At 37.1% G+C, this 13378-nt stretch overlaps 1 protein-coding gene across 2 annotated transcripts in view; it reads right to left on the bottom strand.

Annotated features, from left to right (window-relative positions):
• LDLRAD3 (low density lipoprotein receptor class A domain containing 3) overlaps positions 1 to 13378 on the bottom strand; it is a 105593-nt gene that overhangs the window by 16004 nt on the left and 76211 nt on the right. The gene's annotated exons all lie outside the window — the stretch shown is intronic.

Genomic DNA, 13378 nt, shown 5'->3' with positions numbered 1-13378 from the left:
GTATTTATCCAGCTCAGGACATCTTATTTATTAAAAAAAAGAGCAAAGGGGGAATCAGAGTTTGATGGAGAACTACATGAATTATCAGATGCCCACACAGACACTAACTACCAAGAAGGGATTGTTTAGGCTGAAGAAAACATTGCAGGGAAGCTTTTAATATTTTTCAATACAGAAGTTTGAAATGAATGAAAAACCATGCCTGCTCTAACAATGCAAGTGCAGGGCTTTCAAGCACTGCAGGGAAGTGTCCCAAATGACTAATGTGAGAAATCACAACTTTATTTCATATGTCTAATTGATTAGAGCTGTCACCTATGTCAATGAATAAACAGTAGTAGCACCACGTGTCTCCATGCCGTTAGATTTCCAGTTACACTGACCACTCGCTGATGGTTTTATCATAGGGACAATCATTCCTGTATGTCCTCAGGAGAGTTTCTCAAGGTTTTTCTGAAGAATATAAAAATTCCTATAAATTTTAAGTATCTACAATCTATGTTGAATTTGAACCACTTACCCCCAAAGGCAAAGCACCACAGTAACTTACTACCTACACATGTAGCTCTGGTGTGAGCTGTAACTTGCAAAGTGGCAAGGAGAATGCAGCACAGGAACAGATCCCCTCGAGCTAACAATGGTCTAGGTGTGCTTTGGAAGTACCTTGAGAGCTCTGACAGCCCTGAATGTATACAGTGGCCTGTAGTCAGCAATAACAACACTCTCACCGTGCCAATCAAATAGCCCAAAACACCCCATAAACCTAAATTTGGGTTATTTCTCCTGGTGAACTGACAAACCTGTGCTTGTTTCAACAACCTGTCTTCAGATAAACAAAAAAGATGAAAAATGCCTTCTCACAATGAGGATAGAGATCCTCTTGTAAAGAATTTTATATCACTTGTTACATGATCCCATTCTTCTCCCAAGTTCACTAGGAGTTCATACTTCATTGACAAACCAATAAATTCTATAAGCCTTAGAAGCCAACCATGCATTGGAAAGGAAGGAGGAGCTCATCTCCTCCTTTAGAGTGGAGAGGACACTTGGATACCTTTTCCCCATGGATGGACTTAGCGTAGCATTTCAGATAGTAAATCAAGATATTATAGTACCTGGGACTTTATCCAGAACCTTTCTTTTGAAATATGAATTATAAAAATTTTGTTCTCACTTCAGCAAGTTTTCATATAAATAAATTAAGCAAAAAATATCTTTAATTACAGAACGAAGAAAATTGCTGCACTTGATGAAAGGTTGTTTATTCAGCACTGAAAAATGCAGCCTAATGAATGTGGGAGTGCCAGATTTTATTCTTGTTGAAGACGTAGTCTTGTTTTTTGTTTCCAGAGAGATTGTAGAAACATTATTTTCCCTTTGACCCTGTCTGACTGACTAAACTAGTCATAGTGAATTGTGCAATTCTTGATATGAAAAGCATGTGTACAATGCAAGAAAGAAAAATGTATTTTAGAATTTGTATTAAGAGGCAAGAATCATAATTATTAATCACTATGTCAAGATAATTACTGTATGCAAGGGCAAATGAAGAGATTTTTGGTGGCATACTTATAGTTCTCGTTCTGTGTGAAAAGACTGGAGGCAAATAATAATGATTAGTACAGCTTAGCATAGTTTAAAAGGCACTGAATTAGCTAATGTGTCACATGAGAACGAACCTTTATTGACAGAAGCTTCAGCTAATGCATAGCAGTGGTAAAGAAGGTTAATAGAAAACTGGCTTATCACAAGGAAAGGATATTAACTGTATTATGGCATGATTCTGCAAAACCCCAATGAAACCATGTTTGAACACTGGCAGTCTATTTTGGCCAGCTTACTTGAAGACAGAATTAGGTTGATGGAGAGTACAGCATGAGAAACAAAGATGATGAATGGGGGAAACAGGGCTTAAATATCAAGAGAGAAAAAAGCATGCTTTATTTAGTATTGAGAAAATATTATTAAGAGGAGATATGACTGAAGTATTTATAATAGCCACGAGCTATAAAAAATAAGCTCAGTGACTAATTCTTAGATGACTGGGCAGATCAGAACTAAAGGCGAACAAAGGTAAAAGGGAAAAGATGCCAAAAAAAATTAATGAAACACTTCTCAGGAAGAAGAGAAAATAGGTAAAATGATGCTTCATGACTAAATTTAAACAAAAGCTGGGGGACTGGGCTGAGTAAAAGCTTCTAGGAACCATAATTTTTAATAGCTGAGATGTTTCCATTTACACACACACACACGAGCATCTGCTGTAATTTTAAAAGTCATTCATAAGAAAGGTTAAGAGTTTATCTAATTTGAAAGAGGATGAAACAAAACCATTTACTACTACTCTTTTATAGTACAGATGCAAATGGCCAACTGTAGTATTTTTTATAGTACTACTCCTTTAAGTATTTAAAGACAAATCACATAAATGTTGAAGTAATCCAACAAGATAGGTAAACCTATTCCTTATCTAAAAAGCAAGACTTAAATTAATAAAACGATTCACTTCAAGTTGCAGAACTAAAGATTGTCAGCCAGAATCAGAAACTGGGAGTTCTCAGCTTCCATCACCCATACCCTGTTCTCCACACACACACAGACTTTAATGAATTATTTACTTTTTCTTTACTATCAAAGAGGAGGCAGCTTTATTGCTTTACTCTTAAGGTGCACTTAATTATCCTTGAACAACCCAGTCCTGTCCTCCCCAGCACTTTTAACAAGCTGTCTACATACAGTGTTCATACATTAAAGATGGAGGCTGATTTAATATGCTTATGTCTCAGATTAAAAAGTTTTCTAAACACAAATTAGGAAAGAAAATTAAAAGAAAAGATCAAATAATACTGGATTCTAGTCTAAGTGGAACATACCAAGTATCTAAAAAATACAGAATAAAAATGCAAAACACTCCACAGACACACACCTGGTCTGCATGCCTCCTTGCTCCCTTTACAAATAGCTTTAATTTTTCAGCTAATTTTGTTCCTGTAGATAAGGACCCCATAAACGAAGACCTCTGGATGGTAAAGGCCTGACTGATCCCAACATCACTGTTTAGCAGTCACTCTTGCCTTGTGCTTGATGGTTCCACTGCATCATGCTGACCTGTGCAACTTGACATCCTTCTCTTTGAACATTTTAAATACACAAACAATAAATGGTGCAATTTGCTTTCATCGGGCTTCACAAAAGTTTCAAGAGCTGTAAAATTGGAACATAATGGTTACCTGTGATTCATAAAGTGATAGATGACCTGAGAGACCTCTACCTAGGAAAAATAAATCCTAAAATGCAATTTTCACACACTGGGGTGTAACTACCCTGCCTTGGGAGTGTCACTGCAGTTTTGAAGGGATTAAACAAAGAGCAGTCTCCATAACTAAGCCAGCTAAAAGTTTAATTAAATACAATTGCTTGCTGTGCTTCCCTTCCCCAAACAGCCTCATACATATTTATCACTGTAATTACAGCAGTAAAAACCTCCACAACTAATTATGCCATGCTTCTCATCTCCTGTATGCCTGGAATTTTTTACATAATTACTACTGAAATTAATTGCAAGTTAGTTAATTTTGCACTTTGTCCTTTCAAGCTTAATTGAAAATTAAAATTTTTCAAACCAGTCATTCTTGAAAGCATGGTGCTTTTACCTCAGATGGTGCCATAACCAAAATGTTATTTTAATGGCTTTCAGTAATATAATATAGAGGAGTAGCGTAAATTTTATCATTTAAAGTAAGAGAGTGCTTCTCTAATACATATGTACCATATGCTTGGTAGTGCTACACTTCCCATAGAATATTCAGCCTGCCCAGTGCCACTTGGCCTCTCATGCAGTGCATTACCATGCCATCTCTGGAGACAGAAACTATCAGCCATAGTTAGCTCAGATCAAGCTCAAACCTGGAATTTTATTTGACTATGGTTTAAGCATTGTTCCTAATATTTCAAGGGTGACTAATGATTTTGGATGTCCAGTTCTACAATCAATTTTGAAAAAGTAATGAACATTTCCTCCCTTAAGAGGAAGGAGAAGAGGGGGAAAGCCAAAATTTGACTTGATCTAGAAAAATAATTGCCTGAAAAATTTTGACTTAGCCCAGGAAGCACACAGTGTCTTCATCTTCTGGAGTAGTCTCTGTCATAAATTGTGATTTATTGATTTGGGAGTGCCTTTAATGAAGGGCTCTGTACAATACAAAAATCTTCCTATCATCTGCACAAGTATCTAAATCCCATGCTGTGACAACAGACAGAAGATGCAGAAACTCTGGACAGGGATTCCACACAACATGTACTTCAAGAGGAACAGTGACACATTTCAGGGGCTCACACCATATAGCCCCATGTAACTCAATCCACTATTTTTGTTATTTTACTATTATTTTCATTTAAACCTATGTCCTTAGGATAACAGTGGCAATATTAGGGGGTTTTGCCCGCTAAAATAATTCATTCTTTTTTTAAACAAAACAAAGTCTACTTCAAACACATTTTCAATCTTAGCTTCAATCTTGCTGTATTTATTTTTTTCCATCTGTCAAGAAGTCTTGCATATTTCTAATGATATAGAAGATTTTCAAAAGCACAAGATAACTTTTCTAGGAGAACACTTGTTCCTTACTCCTCTACGGTCTCTATAAGCCAATGACTCAATGGGTATTTTTTCTCTTACAATATTTTGTTTTCAATTTCTGTAGAATCTTTCAATTTCTATAGATTAGCTCAATATCTTGTTGCAACAAAAATCAGGGTGGTTGGGGATCAATTAAACAGGTAATTAGTAAGAAAATGCATTGAAAGCCAAGAGCCCAAGAATGCCAAGAAAGCTCTTTCAGCAAGTGTCGAAAAGACCTAGGCAAGTGATCCCTTACAGCAAAGCAAATGAATGCAGTACTTGTTCTGTCTCAGCAGACTAAGAGCTGTCTGTGAGTAGCTGTGAACCTGTGAGCCACATGTGCATTATTAGCTAGGAGGTTCTAAACAAACTAGACTGGTACAGCATCAAAAAGCAATGACTGCTGTTTTACAAATAATTTGCAATTCAATGAGGGAAAATCCCTACTTCTTTACTATGTATAGTTTAAAAGTGAAGCAAAACATAAATTCACTTGTGCATTTTCGTAGACTGACTATAGTAATATACTTCTACCCACATAAAATTGCAAAGCTCTTTGTAAATCAGTCTCAAATTTTCTTAACCAAAGAAACTTGATTCTGCTAATGGCTAGCAAGTGTTACACAGATGCATACACAAAAATACAATGAATGATTTGCTGTGAAATTAATGATTTTTTTTGTACTCTTCATGTTTATCTGCTGGAAGTCTTATATGCTCTTATTCAAATCTCAGAAAACACGCTTCAAAAATTTCATGCTAGTTCACATGTTCTAAGGACTTCTTAGTGCATACCTACACATTACACTACTAAGAAGCACTTTTAAAACCTAAAAAGAACAAGGGAAAAAAAGAAGAAAAATCAGATTCTGTCAGCCTTACAAATGTTGACAGTCATTTATTTCAACTACTCCACCACAATACTTCTGCTTTAATTAAACATTAAATCAGTCAAGTAGGCATGCAGATTTAATTACTGCTGTGGTTTAAAATGAGCTTATTTTCCCTTGAAGCCAGTGAAGGTTAGCAGGATGACCTCAATATAATGGAAAATCTTCAGTCTGGCAGGATGCTGGACACAAATTTGTCCCTTATGGCACAGTTTAAGTATCATTCTCAGTAATACAATGCTCACAAAGAAGTACTGGTTTAACAAGTTTAATCCAAACATACCTGAGGTCTATGGCAACTGAATATTTGATGGAAATAAATCAACCTGGTTTAAGGAAACAGCCTATTCAGCATTAACTTTGTCAGCTCAGTAAGAGTGGACCCGATGCAGAAGTCCCCACACATCTTCACATTTGATTGATACTTTTCTCCTCTGACTCATGGTTGTGACCATTTCACTCAGCCACCTCAGTACAGGAATCAGGTCACTTCAAGTGAAATGGTCAGAGCTCTCACAGTGGACAATGGGTGGTACAGGAAAGGGGAAAGAAGAGGAGTCTTTCAGACCACATGGTATCAGTTCAAAGCATTTCCCATCAGACAAGAGAGTGAGGATTGTCACCTTGAGCAGAGTCTCCTTGTGTTCACACCAGGGGTTTGGAAGAGCCCAAGAACACACCCACCACGATGATGGCAAGAAGTTCTGTTCTCTCCTGAACAGAAGTCTCCTACAGGGACTTCTGGGAGAGCTGTCAGCAATCTGAAACCCACTCACTGATTTCCAGAACTCTGTGAAGAATCTGGGTATGTCTTCATTCTTTTTCTGCACTAATATTTTTGACCAAGAATCTCAAAGGCTGTATGTCAGATGCAGACAGAGATTCTGGTTCTGGGCAAAACCCAAGCAATGAAAGCAATTACTTGCTTAGTGATAGATCTGAGTAGTTGAAAACAGGGCAAGGTTGTTTAGTAGGAAGCAAGTATAGACATTTGTATTTATTAAAAAAACCCATAAGTATGCAGTGAAAAGCAACTGGCAGCTGAGAAGGTACTTAGTAATACAGTCCTCTTGCTTTTGAAAATTGCAGATGTTCCTGAGTATCTTTGCAACCCTACTCTAATACTCTGTCTAGACAAAAACACCATAGAATGTATAACATATGACACTTTCTACATCCTCTGTGGGGATTAAGCAATAAATCAGGTTCTCAGACTCAAAAAAATTGCATTCTTTTGAAAGCGACTTGCCAAATTTCAGTAAAGGAAAGGTTTTCTGCCCTTGGGAATAAACCCATCATGCTTTAAGGATGAGTACCAAGAGATCATATCCAGGAAAATAATTGAACCAGTTTTGAAGTAATAGGATCTGTAGAGATCAAGGAGAAAACAATGACATATTCTATGCTGCACACCCTCTTTTTAATGCTGCATCTTACACAAACACCAAACTTGACACTCATTGTACAGAACAAATATTATGCATGTTCTTCAATGCATGCTAATTTTGTAACAGAACCGCAGCATTATGACATTTAACACAAAATCAGTATTCTTCTATTCTCCTTCTTCACTAGCATCTGATAACAAAGGCAATTGGGGCTGTGTGATTCTTTCATCTCCCTCAAGTTACTGAACCTACCTAACTTTTAGGTTGTGGCCTAACAATTACAGAGTTCACCCAGGAAACAAGACATGCCAAGTCTCATCTCTTCTGGAAGGACTGCTTACACTTTTCTATACAGTGCAACATACAAATACATGAAACATACTTATGGACAATGGAATAAACAGCTGCCTCCTCCCACGCCTCTTTTGCACCATCCTTCCTCTTTCCCTCCCTTATCAAGGACTCTCCAATTCTATCCTACAAAGCAATAAAATGTAATTTAAAAATAGTGCTTCCACCCATATATCCTGAAGCTGTAGAGTTCAAGGTTCTTTCTTAAGGTGTTTTGCTCATCATCATGTTAGGATGAGGGCAGCAAGGTGTTCCATTCTCCAACAAAGATTTAACTAACCATGATAGAGGATGAAAGGGAAAATCAGATTATCCTGGGTCGTTCTGAGGTAAGTGAATGCAAATGTTACATTTCTGGTAGAAATTAATCCTGTTTGTGCATGTGAGCCTGCCACCTTGACAGTCTCTGGTAAATGAACTCTAGCTGGGAGCATCTCACTCAGATACATGTGTGAAACCAAAGCCAAACTGCTCTACTCCACCCAAATGGAAACAGATACAGAACACTTCAGCTGCATTAATCCAAGTCCCTTCTTGGACTGCTTGCTATACAGTGGCACAGATGTCTCAAAACCACATCCTTCTCGTTCTGTGGTCTCCACCATTACCATCAGCGTATGGGGGATAGATTAGCAACAAACTTTCTTTCTATGTCTTTGGCATAGTTTCTTTATTTAAACTCTAAAAGTAATTATTCATTTGCTTACTAGTTGCTTGTTGTTTCACTGCTAACAGGACATAGAGCATTTCACTTAATGAACTGTACATCCTTATTTAACAATCCTTTATACAGCACTGCTTTTAAATAAGGGACTGAGTGGAAAAATCTACTGCATTACATCATACAAGGCAAACATTTTGTTAAATAAGGAACATTTCCTTTCATCTGAAGTCCACAGACCAACTACATCGGTTCTATTTACTTATACTTGGTGAATGCATGCCACAAAGCACAAGCGTTTGCATGGCAATACATGGTATGTGATAAACATCTTAAATACTTTATGCAAATTCCTTCTTTTCCAGCACAGGAAAGCTCCTATCCATCCTATACCCTGAATTTTTAACACTTCAGGGGGTGACTTCACATAAACCCTAACTCAGACTGAATTGTATGGAAATAGCCCAAGGTTCTGCCTTTGTGCTGTAACTAATGACACCCTTATAAAACACACAGTACATGCTCTTTACTATTTTTCTTGATACCTCATAGCAAACCAGGTATCCTGGAATTCTCCTTTCACACCTTCACTCTAACAAACTCCTGATCATTAAAATATCATAAAAAGATGTAAGCAAGTGCTTTCATCTGTATAGAAGAATATTCTGAACTAGGCTGAAAAGCAAGAAACAGAAGATACAGACCTCCACTATTCAAGCCAAAACATGTCCATGGATGAAGTCTGCTGTTCATTGCCAAAGGTTTTTGGCAGGAAGAAAACATGCCAGGAAGGAACCTGTTCTCCAGTAATATATGTACATGTATAGGAAAAAAGATCACATCTGTTAAGACTGCATTAATGTTCACTTTTGATTGCTCTGGACAAACGTTTAACAATTAACCTTCACTGCTGACTAAAAAAAATTAACTTTTTTTTAATACCCTTTCTAGTTAATACAGATACTTTTTCCTCAAGGAGAAAAGCATATTTTTCTGTAGTACCCAGAGTTGTGAGTGCAGGTTTGCTGTTCTGCCTCGTGGTTATACCGTGCATTTAAATCATACACCATTTGAGATAAAATAGTATGAAGCTTATGATCCTGTCGGTTTTTAAAAGCTAATGATATGTGCTACTTGAAGCAAACTGCAAGCCCAGTGGGAGGCATTATAATTAATACAGTTTGTTCAAAGAAAAACAAATGCAATTCCCCCTCATCTGTCAGCCAGCTGCACTGCAACCTGAATGCAAGGAACACAGAACAATAAAGCAAGCGTGTGAGAAAATCAGACAGAATTAGGGCTCAACAAAGAACAGTAAGAATATAAACCAACTGAAGAGTATCAAGCAGGAAGATTTGAGTTTGTAACATCTATTTAATAAATACAGATTTTCTCCATCTGTTCTGGTTTCAGGTTTATCTTTCCTAGCAGAGATTACAAAGCAATTTTGAAATGCTCTCTCCTAAGGAGTTCTCTTCAGTAGTACTTATAAATTATGAGAACTTGCTACTTCTAGCACAGAGAAAAAGCACAGTAGAAAACAAAGGAAAGAACAAAGAGAAGTTTGCACAGCAGAACATGCTATGGAATTTATCCTCAGTCCCTTAAATCACACCCAGACCAATCAGTGGCATCCCATTAGCCACTAATCTGATATTGATTTTAATCTCATTTACACCAGATTAATTACTACAATACCAGATGACTTACTACTCATTTAAAGTGGAGTACATTATACTCAGGTCAGGTCCTTAACATTTTGACAGTCTTAATATTGATTCCCCCAATGGCATCTAGTCTTGCAGAATTCCTCTCAGTAACACCTACAAAGCCATTATTTAATTTTTATTTTTTTTTTTAAATAACACCAACAAAATTTCAAGACTGGCTGTCAAGCAGAAATTCGATCAGTACTTGGTAACAGTTTCATGCTCCAGTATTAGCATGGTACTTCCAAGCACTTGCTGAGGCTTGAAACGACAAACACATTTCATTTTTCGCACTGACACAAATGTAAATTTTCTAATGTGCTGTGCTGCTCAAGTAAGACAGCCTTCATCTGAGTGAGAAACCAGTCTTGTGGACTACAGGTTAGCCAACAGCTTCAGGTAGGACATGTGGATGAGAACAGATATCCTTGGTAGAGATCTATTTAGACAGTGGTAGGGACACAGCCTCCTCCCCTCCTGCTGAGCCCAAGCGATCCCAGAGCTGTCAGCTGAATACTTAAGTTGAGGTGTACATAAATCTATGGCTGAGTTTAAATTACCCTGTCAGTAGCAATGTATTGTTGGGCATGTCTTCATACACATAAACCTGCACAGCTTCATTTTCCTTCATTGCTGGGCCTCATTTATGGCCAACAGCTGTTTCTATCTTTATATAATTAATACTTCATTTTGAAAGATAAGGAAAATAGTCAACCAGGTCTTCTCTACACTATTTCTAAAATTCTCCTGGCCTGTGAGAGGAGTGACTGCAAGAGGGGTAACACCAAGAGCCCTCCTCTTAGGACATTTACTCTTTAAGCACAGGGTATGCGTTTCTTTTAATTGCATTAAAAGGAAATGGGTGGGTAATGATATGCACCGTAGATCTACTTAGAAAGAAAATTACTCAAAATTTGGCATTCATGAAGTTTTAAATAAATTAATTTTTTCTTGCACTGTTTTTTCTCCTTCCCTTCCCCCATGCCTCTACAGAGGTAGAAAAAAAATCTAAATTTAATTTATACAAGTCCAAACATTTATTTTGGTACTAAGCTTGCAATAATAGTCTCTTTTTCAGCCAAAAGGGCAGTTCTGAGATCACACAACCCAGAGGAACTCAGGATGGCATCCCTCAGCATCCAGCTAGGTAAGTGAAAAGCCACTGTCATCACCACCATCAGATCATCAGATCTCCTCCTCAGAGTTGATTGTTGCATTGCTCTAGTTTTTGCTTAGCTCAATATTACGGAGCTGTGCACACAATATATATATCATACTTGTTCGGAAGTGTGACCGCCACGAAGAAATGCAATAATAGATAACTGTTTTATTGCTCATTGACTACTATAAATGTTAATAACTGTTCCAGCCTCTATTCTTCTCACTGCTTTCATACTCTCTAAGGGAATGATGTTTTTGCCTCACACAACATACTGACCTCATTCACTGGATTTTCAGCTTGACTGGTCTTTTCTTTGAACTGATGATTTAAAGTGGTAGACACTGTATTTCTACCACATTTATTTGTGAGAGAAATAATGATATATTTAAAATTTGGTTAGCCTGAGGACTGTTTCACTTAGGTATGCACAGAAACTTAACAGAAGCAGCTGAATGAGCAGCACTGAATGCAGAATTCACCTCAACAAACTGCCTAACCCACATAATATTTTATGTGATGTGGGGTTTATATTAATTCTTTTCAGTATGTACAGAATCATCTAAAATTCAGAATTGTCTTCAGAATGGTAAGTGGGTTTAAATTTTAATGGCTTAGAAGTATCCTTTCAGACTCAACTTCTGAAGATTCCAAAACAAAACTGTCTTCTCACGTATTGATTAAAAGCAATTAACAAACAAGAGCTGTTCTTTGCTGAGTTGAGGGGGCACAGGAGTGTGCCAGTTTTGGATTGTCAATAAATCAAGAAGCAATAAATCTCCTCTCCATAGCACTTGTGTCATCCCCCAAACTCCACGGGGCTTGTATGTTGTAACTTCAGGGGAAGGGACGCTGCCATATACAAAGACTGTGTCAACATGATCATAATGAAGATGCCAAAGAAGAAATTGCTTTCCAAGTAAAAAGCCTCACTAGAACACCAGATGCTTCTTCCTGCGGTAAATTAGTAACAGCAAAAATTCTTCCCCACCTCTGTAATAGAACAAAAGCCACTTTACCAAATGAGCCTCAGTGCCTTCTCTGTTCTCATGTTTTGGCCTTCACCACCAATTTGCAACAAAAATTCCTCTTTCTCTATTTCCAAGAAGAGCAGATCTGAATGAGCATAAACTTACCTTTTGAGGAAGCATACTCTGCAAACACTTTTAATTGCACTATTTAGTGAGAAGGTATTAATCTCTTCCTGATAATTAGTGGATTTAATTAATAAGGACAGTCTTTCAAAGAACTAAAATCTTTCTAATGCATACCAAGCTTAATGAAAAAAAAAAAAACGAAATTAAATCAGAAGCATAGTCATTAAAATTATATGTCAAGACTACAAAAAGGCTATCCAAGCCCTTAAGAGACAAAAATTACCTGTGTAAGCAAAAAATACCCAACAAAACACCCCAAAACAAAACAGAGAATAAGAGACAAATTATAAACTTTGATTCACCATTATTTACTTGCACAGACAAAGCAAAAGAGTGACTTAATCATAATCTGATACCTCTATTTAATTACTGGAATAATTTCAAATGAAAATGTAAAAATATGAAAAAGGATAAAAACATTTGATAGAGAGATTTAGAGGCCAGAGTAAGTATTTTGAGATAATAATGTAAATGCTTATTTTGCAAATATCCCCTTGTCACCAAATCATTTTTTATGCAACTCTGAAGTGTTATCTTATAGGAATTCCTACCTGAAATGGATCTTCAGTATTAAACTCTTCTTGCTGCTCAGGAGGATTAACAAGGCATAAAAGCATCACATTAAAAAACAAAGACTAATGTCTACAATCAGACTGTATTGATCAGAAGGGGAACTACATTTTTTTTCTGTTACACTTCAAATTGCTGATTGATGCAAGCATTTTACACAAATGGAAGAATGCCTGTTTCACCCATTCAGAGGTCACACAGCAGTTCTGCTGGCAGTCAGCATAACAAAGTATCAAAAGCTTTTTTGGGAAACTCCACATACAGGAGCTCCACATTGCTAGAAGTGAAATAATCTAGGAGAAACATGATTTGAATTGAATTGCAAACGTACAGAAGGATCCAATCAAGATCACCCTATTTCAAAACACCTTGTTGTAGGTGCCCTGGGGAACTGCATGAATTAACTCCTAACCTTTCCATGGGCATGTCTAAAGGAGAAAGGGATTCCCAACTTCTTCCTGAAGAATGTTTTCAGGTAAACTTGTGACAGGGTGTTTCTGTCCTGCTAGATATAAAAGCCAAGACACTAAATGGTTACTGTCTTTTTAATGTCTTTTTACAAGGGCATGTAGTGACAGGACAAAGGGGGTGGCTCTAAACCAAGAGTATATTCAGATTATGTGTTAGGAAGAAATTCTCTACGGTGAGGGAGGTAAGACACTGGAAGAGGTTGTCCAGAGAAGTCATGGATGCCTCATCCTGTCCAAGGCCAGGCTGGATGAGGCTCTGAGCAAACTGATCTAGTGGAAAGTGTCCCTGATCCTTTCAGAGAGCTTGGAACTAGATGATCTTTAAAATCCCAACCCAAACTGGTGTAGGAGTCTATGATTAAGTAAGCAATCAACAAATAATTTTATATAAATCTCTAACTA

The sequence above is a fragment of the Poecile atricapillus genome, chromosome 1 (genome assembly GCF_030490865.1).
Source record: "Poecile atricapillus isolate bPoeAtr1 chromosome 1, bPoeAtr1.hap1, whole genome shotgun sequence".
Lineage (NCBI taxonomy): Eukaryota > Metazoa > Chordata > Aves > Passeriformes > Paridae > Poecile > Poecile atricapillus.
Note: the sequence above shows the minus strand (reverse complement) of the source record. Positions and strands in the feature narration are given on the sequence as shown.